Raw genomic sequence first — 8,212 nt, forward strand, 5'->3', positions numbered from 1 at the left:
ACTTCCTAGTTTCCCGGCGGCAAGGGTTAACCTTGTGTAGCTAGCCAGGCTTGGTTATGCTGTATTTGGTTATAGCAGCGATGTACGGCTGGCGTTGGCAGGGTTTCCCTTGCAGGAACTTCTGTCACGTCCCCTTGTAGGGCTCCTTGGTGGGTGGCCGGCATCGCGGCCGAAAAGCCAACATTACTTATGGAACATGCTTTCCCTAAACTACCTGATCGCCCTCAGAAACGAGGGCGCACCGAAGAAGTATTTCAGTTTTTTGGACGCCAAGTCCACAATTTTCCTCGTTTTCATGTGATCCACACAGAAAAACCAGCGAAACAAGTCCGAACGATCTCCCCGTTCCTGGTATCTAAGACCCTTACCGAAGTTTTTGGCCTAGGTTATAAGGCGTCGAGGATGGCCAGCGGTGACCTCCTCTTGGAGCTCCGCGATCAGAAACAATTTGAGAAACTGCCTAAACTAGTATCATTTGGAGAGACCCAAGTAGTAGTAACCCCGCACCGCACGATGAATACCAGCCGAGGCGTTGTCTCGGACGATGATTTGCTGGAGCTCACTGAGGCTGAACTCTTGGAGGGCTTCAGCGAACAAAATGTCATAAATGTCAAAAGAATCAAGATTAGGCGAGATGGAAAAGAAATCCAAACAAAACACCTGATACTCACTTTTAGCTCAAGTGTCCTCCCCGAGTCCATCGAGGCCGGTTACATCAAACTTCGTGTTAGGCCGTACGTGCCCAATCCTCTCAGATGTTTTAAGTGCCAAAGGTTCGGCCACAGTTCACAGAACTGTCGAGGCCGGCTGACATGTGCCAAGTGTAGTGACACTGAACATTCCTCTGAAACATGCCAGAAGACTCCACACTGTGTCAACTGTGATGGCGAGCACGCCGCATACTCGCGCGCCTGCCCGTCCTGGAAAAGAGAAAAAGAGATTGTGACAATCAAAGTCAAAGAAAACATATCTTTCAAGGAGGCACGTAGGCGGGTGTCATACCTGTCTAAGAGTAGCTTTGCCGATGTGGCGCGTAAGGGGGCAGCGCCACAACGGCCTCCAGCGGCTGTCCGACCCACAGGCAGTTAGTCGGCAGTTACGCCATCTGCCCCCGGGGCCATCGACCCCGAAGGTGGACGCAGCCGAGGCTGCCCCAGCCTCCGAGGCCCCTTCCAGCGCTGGCAACGGCCAGCGCAGCCAAATCCCTCTGGGAGCCCCATCGACCTCCGGGCTGGTGGGCGCAGGGGTCTTGCCCTCCAAGGCGGGACTCCCTCTGAAAACTTCCCGCTCGCAAGAGCACGTGTCCGGCGCCTCACAAGAGGCAATGGACACCACACCTATCCTCAAGGCGCACCAGGCGCCTAAGGAGCGTCGAGAATCGCTCGAACGCTTCAAAAAGAACAAAACACCTATTACAGGGCCTCGAAAGGGCTCTGTAATCTAAGGCATCTTTCCGTTTCCGTAGACACAGCACTAATTTACATTAAATATGGATACACAAATCATACAATGGAACGTCAGAGGTCTCCTTAGAAACCTTGATGACGTACAAGAACTCATACACAAACACAATCCAAAAGTGCTGTGTTTACAGGAAACACACCTAAAATCAAAACACACAAACTTTCTCCGACAGTATATAACTTTTCGCAAAGATCGCGATGATGCTATCGCATCATCGGGAGGTGTAGCTATAGTTATCCACAAAAGCATTGCGTGTCAACATTTACAGCTCCAAACGCCTCTTGAAGCAGTGGCAGTTCGAGCTGTCCTCCTAAACAAACTCATCACCATTAGCTCGCTCTACGTACCCCCACACTACAAATTAAACAAACATGAATTCCAGTCATTTATAGACGAATTGCCAGAACCTTATGTTGTTCTTGGCGATTTCAATGCGCACAGCTGCCTGTGGGGCGACTCTCGTACAGACGCGCGAGGTCGTCTCGTTGAACAGTTCCTTTTCTCTTCTGGTGCTTGTCTTCTGAATAAGAAGGAAGCGACATACTATTCTCTCGCAAACAAAACATTTTCTTCAATAGATCTTCGCCTAGTCTCCCCGTCACTACTGTCTGAACTTGAATGGGAAGTTAACGACAATCCTTACGGAAGCGACCACTTCCCTATACTACTAAGAACATATAAAGAACACGAATGTCTACCACAGGCTCCCAGGTGGAAAATCGATACAGCCGACTGGGAGAAATTCCGAACTCTCACCAGGATCTCATGGGATGACATGTCCTCTTTAGAAATTGATGCTGCCGTTCAGTATTTTACAGCCTTCATTATAGATGCCGCGTCTAAATGCATATCTGAAGTAAGTGGTTTCGCATGCAAACGGCGCGTCCCGTGGTGGAACGACGAGTGTAGGACCGCCCGTAAGAAACAAAACAAAGCGTGGGGGTTGCTACGCACCTCTCCCACTGCGGAGAATCTTATTAACTTTAAGAAAGCAAAATCTGAAGGAAGGAGAACGCGCCGACAGGCCAGAAGAGAGAGCTGGCAGAAGTTTTTATCGGGTATTAACTCTTATACTGAGGAGGGGAAAGTCTGGAACAGGGTTAACAGGATAAAAGGACGACAAACTTATTCACTCCCTCTAGTAAATACACAGGGCGGTACACTGAAACATCAGGCCGACTCACTTGGGGAGCACTTTGAGAGTGTATCAAGCTCAAAACATTATTCGCAGTCCTTCCTAAAATATAAACAAATAGAAGAATGCAAGCCACTCGTCAATAAATGCCGACAGAATGAACCGTACAATTGCCCTTTTAGTGCTGCTGAGTTGAAAGCTGCCTTGAGCGCATGCAAGAGCTCTGCACCGGGATCCGATAGAATCATGTATGAAATGCTCAAAAACTTACACAATGACACGCAAGTAACACTACTTACACTTTTCAACACTATCTGGGACGCAGGGTACCTTCCAACGGCATGGAAAGAAGCCATTGTGGTCCCTGTTTTGAAAGAAGGGAAAGACCCTTCTTCAGTGGCAAGTTACCGCCCGATAGCCCTCACAAGCTGCATGTGTAAGGTATTTGAAAAAATGATAAATCGGCGACTCATCCATTTTCTTGAACAAAACAAAATGCTTGATCCCTTTCAGTGTGGCTTCCAAGAAGGGCGCTGCACAACCGACCATCTTGTACGTATTGAAGGACATATTCGTGACGCGCTTGTACACAAACAGTTCTTCGTATCGATATTCCTCGATATGGAGAAGGCGTACGATACGACCTGGCGCTACGGAATCTTGAGAGATTTGTCAGAAATGGGCATTCATGGTAATATGCTAAATATAATAAAAAGCTACTTGTCCAGTCGTACCTTCCGGGTGAAAGTCGGCAATGTGCTGTCACGTCCTTTTACACAAGAAACTGGTGTACCCCAGGGAGGCGTGCTCAGTTGCACACTTTTTATTGTTAAAATGACAACGCTTCGTGCGTCCTTATCACCAGCCATCTTGTATTCCGTCTATGTGGACGACATTCAAATAGGCTTCAAATCCTGTAACCTCGCAGTATGCGAGAGACAGGTACAGCATGGCTTGAACAAGGTGTCAGGGTGGGCAGAGAAAAATGGTTTTAAAATCAATCCTCAAAAAAGTTCTTGTGTGCTGTTTACAAGGAAGAGAGGCCTAGTTCCGGATCCTTGCTTACAAATGTGTGGACAACTGATTCCTGTAAACAAAGAGCACAAATTTCTAGGTATTATACTCGACAATAGACTCACTTTCGTCCCACACATTAAACAACTCAAAGAAAAGTGTCTGAAAACAATGAACCTAATGAAACTTCTATCCCAGACTACGTGGGGTAGTGACAGGAAGTGCCTAATGAATCTGTATAAGAGCCTCATCCGGTCACGATTAGATTATGGTGCCGTGGTATATAACTCTGCCGCCCCAAGCGCGCTAAAGATGCTAGACCCGGTTCACCATCTAGGCATCCGTTTAGCCACGGGCGCTTTCAGAACAAGCCCAATTGAAAGCTTATATGCCGAATCGAATGAATGGTCTCTCCACCTACAGAGATCATACAACAGCTTTACATATTTCCTTAAAGTACGCTCTAATCCTGAACATCCATGTTTTGATACCGTTAGCGATATGACGTGCGCTACACTTTTCAGCAACCGTCCCTCCATAAGACAGCCTTTTTCGCTGCGTGTGAAGGAGCTTAGCAATGAAATGCATGTCCCACTCCTCGAGCATCGCCTAATGCACACAATCAGGCTCTTGCCTCCCTGGGAGTGGCAGGTGATACAATGTGACATATCCTTTATAAAAGTCACAAAGCACGCTCCTGAGGCTGAAATGAGAATGCATTTCCTAGAACTACAGCACAAGCACTCCTGTGCAGATTTCTACACAGACGCTTCGAAGTCAAATGCCGGGGTATCCTATGCAGCAGTCGGCCCATCCTTCTCGCAATCCGACGTACTGCATCCCGAAACAAGCATCTTTACGGCCGAGGCCTACGCATTACTCTCTGCCGTGAAACATATAAGAAGATCAAAACTTTCAAAAGCAGCGATCTATACAGACTCCCTAAGCGTCGTGAAGGCCTTGATGTCAGTCTATACACACAAAAATCCTGTACTTAGTGAACTCTACACCGTCTTGTGTAAAGCGTACATATCTAACCAGCGTATCATTATATGCTGGGTGCCTGGCCACAGGAGCATTGAGGGTAATGTTCTGGCGGACGAGATGGCCACGTCAATCGCATCGCAAACTGTTAACCCTACCGCTGCGGTGCCTGTCACAGATCTGAGGCCTTTCTTGCGAAGGAGATTGCGGGACCACTGGCAACGCATGTGGGACGCGGAAACGAATAATAAGCTCCACCTGATAAAACCACAGTTAGGATTCTGGCCCTCTACTACAAAATCGCGCCGAACAGATGTCCTATTCTGTCGGCTCAGAATAGGACACACGTTTGGCACCCATAATTTTCTACTAACCGGAAGTGAGCCTCCAACCTGTGGTAGATGCGGGGAGAGGCTGACCGTGCTCCACGTCCTTCTGGAGTGTCGCGAAGCCGAATTTGAAAGAACGAAACATTTTTCCTTAGCTTACAGACAGCACATCCCTCTCCATCCAGTAATGTTCCTCGGCCCAGAACCGCTTTTTAACACAGACACAGTCCTAGGTTTTCTGAGAGATGTGGTCCTACATGTTATTAGCCCCATGCATTCCTAGCGCTTCCTCTCTTTAGAGGATGCCGCTGGGATAGTTGTACGGTATAGCACATGCCTCCAGACCCTTGTGTTTCAAGGGCTCTAAGGAGGCAGTAGTGCTCTAGCATTTATTATAATCTGATATATTTTACCTATTGTATCATTCTTTTTAAATGCATCGAAATGCTCATAGTACAGGTCATATGTCATCGCCATAATTTTATTACACAGATTTTACGCAATGTAGAGCGTATATTTTAAGGCCCCTTTACAGCCACGTCACACCAATTTCATAGTAATCATAGTTACACTGCACACCCACTACCACAGAGATGGCGCTCTTTGGCCATTCCTGGCCCTTGCGCCATAAAACCCCATACATCATCATCATCATCGTACATTTTCGGATCCGAACGCGCGGTTCGCTCGATGCAGAGCTTCTAAATAGCGTCCGATTTCTTCCGCCTTGTCCAGGGAAAGGTTTTCGCCATGGGCTAATAACTTTTCGCGAACGCTGGCGTTCGCTACTCCATGTATTAGCTGATCTCGGACGCGTTCATTGCAGGTCGTGCCGAAATTGCACTGGACTGCCTTCTCCTGCAGTGCGGTCATGAATTTAAGGAATCCTTCTCCCTCAAACTGCCTTCGGCTGGTAAATTCGTGCCTCTTCGCCAGAACATTTGTTAACGCGGCGAACAGCCGGTCAAGCCATTGCAAGAGTTTCTGGAACTCCGACGCGGCCGGGACCGTATCGATTGACGCTGACGCTGCTCCGGTCAACTGCTTTGCTGCTTCCTGCTCCTCGTCTGCAAAATACTTTCGTTGTTCTCTCGCCCGAGAGCGCGGACGCTTGCCGCGCGTCCGTCCACTCGCCACCGTCGGCCGCTTCAAGGTGGGCCTGGAAAATTTTCTTCCATCTGTACCATGGAATTGACGGTGGGCCAGGCAATTCAAGGAAAACGGGCAGGTTCGCAGTAAAGGAAGCCATGCCAGGTAAGAGAAGGCGGGGCTTCAAGCACCAGCAGGCAAGAGCAGCGGGGTCGAGGGAGGCTTAGGCTCTGGAGCCTCGCGACGCGATGTGCCTCGGCGGCGTTTGCATGCCGTGCAGACACAGGAAGGAACGCTTCACTTACGAAGGTCGTTGATTTCCCGCGGCTTCGGCCGCAACCGGAGCGGGTATCCCATCCTCGTCGCCAAAATGATGTGTCGCAGCGGCCGGCGGCGGGGGCCCGGCGTCCGCCGAGCGCGCGGCTAGCGCCCGGCGCGAGGGAGGGAGACGCGGAGACGACTGCTCTCTACGAAACCGAACAAAGGACTCGGCCGGCTCGCGGCCGTTTATTATACGTAGACTTCACTCGCCAGATGGCACCTCCTGATTGGTCCATGCTCGACACATGACCGAAGGGGGGTGCGCCATCTAGCTAGACTACACCGGAACATAAATGGATGGTAACATGGAGATCTCTAAGAGGGAGACACTATACCACAGTAGGTTCCTTATTTGTTGAGATTCGGCGATCGCGACCGTAATGGCCGCCGTGGAGCCTTGTTTACATCAGAAAAATGGGAGATTTTTGCTGTTTCTTGACCGATTTCGATGCGGTTTTTGGGGTCTGCAGGTTCTCGGAATGTTTACACACGTGGAGTGTATTAAAGGATTTGCATGTACTCACTCGTTTGATGGGTGAAATCCAGAATAAAACTCGCTGCCTTGAGAACGGCTGGCCCGAGCCCCTTGGTGGCGATGATGATAGTAGTAGATAGGGACATACATTATTTGGGAGCTCAAAGAGAAATATAAAAGTAGATAGGGACATATATTATTTGGGAGCTCAAAGAGAAATATAGAAGAAAGGAGCTCCAGCCTGTGCCACTAGGTATAACAGGCTTAAACCGATAGTAAAATAAATGATGAGGGCGTATGCCAAGTGGAATTTATTAAAAAAAAAGGAAAAAAAGGGAGGGAGAACTACCACCAGGCGAAACCAGAACCAGGGGCCGTATTCTGTAGCGGTTCCTTTTGGAACCGGTTCCCTTTGGCTGTTACGTCTGGATTACGTCACTCGGAGAAAGAGTGGAACGGGGCGGCGTGAGGGGAACCAATCAACGAGCGGCTGTCTGCCGGAAGATCACGTCATCATTTTTGTTTGTACTTGGGGGACGGTATAGCAATTGAAGGATGTTGCTGGTTTGATAAAAAGAAACATTGGTTTGTGTAGAACACTTGCAAATATATTTTCAGTAATAAATGTGAGCTTGCGGCGCAGACGGCTACTGGGAGTTGTAATTTTATTTGTGTTGTTTTCTTATTTAGTCGCTAGGTGGTGTGCCATACGTTATGCAAACAAGTTGCCTCGCTTTGTTTACGTTTTGGACTTGCCAGTTTGCGCGCCGAATCCGAAACTGGGTCCTCATGTTTCAGCGAGGCAGCGCGATATACTCGTGTCATTTGTTGAAGAGCACCCCTACCTTGCGAAGGCGTCGTGTGTGCTGGGTCAACAGCTGACGGCGGCGCGGAAGGAGGAGTTCTGGCAGCAAGTGACTGTCTTGCTGAACGCTGAGGGCCCGGCAGTGAAAACTGCAGCCCAATGGCGCGGCGTGTGGAAGAAAGATGTGTATAACGCCCGCCGTGATGCAGCCGCCTTGCACGCCGAAAGCAGGTAAGCACACTCGTTGACGGAGCTTGTGCGCACCATATTCTAACAAACGTGTTAAACACAGAGGAACCGGAGGAGGCAGCCTGCCCGGACCGCGAGGGCGCATCCTCTCCCTAGTAGGAAGGGCGAGCGCCATCGGAGTCTGCCCGCCGTTCTTCGAGCCCGACGAAGAGGTGAACATCAGCGCATGGGTTTCAATAGGTCAACGCCAACTCGACGCGCTGTCGCGATTTATGGCAACACACACGCTTTTAATTTTTCAACTTTGCCCCGTGCGGTCCGTTTATGGAATGCACTACCAGATACCATTGCATGCCAATCTAAACACACTGCATTTCGCAATCTGCTAAACGATCAATATGCCGTTT

Source organism: Dermacentor andersoni, chromosome 10 (genome assembly GCF_023375885.2).
Source record: "Dermacentor andersoni chromosome 10, qqDerAnde1_hic_scaffold, whole genome shotgun sequence".
Taxonomy (NCBI): Eukaryota; Metazoa; Arthropoda; class Arachnida; order Ixodida; family Ixodidae; genus Dermacentor; species Dermacentor andersoni.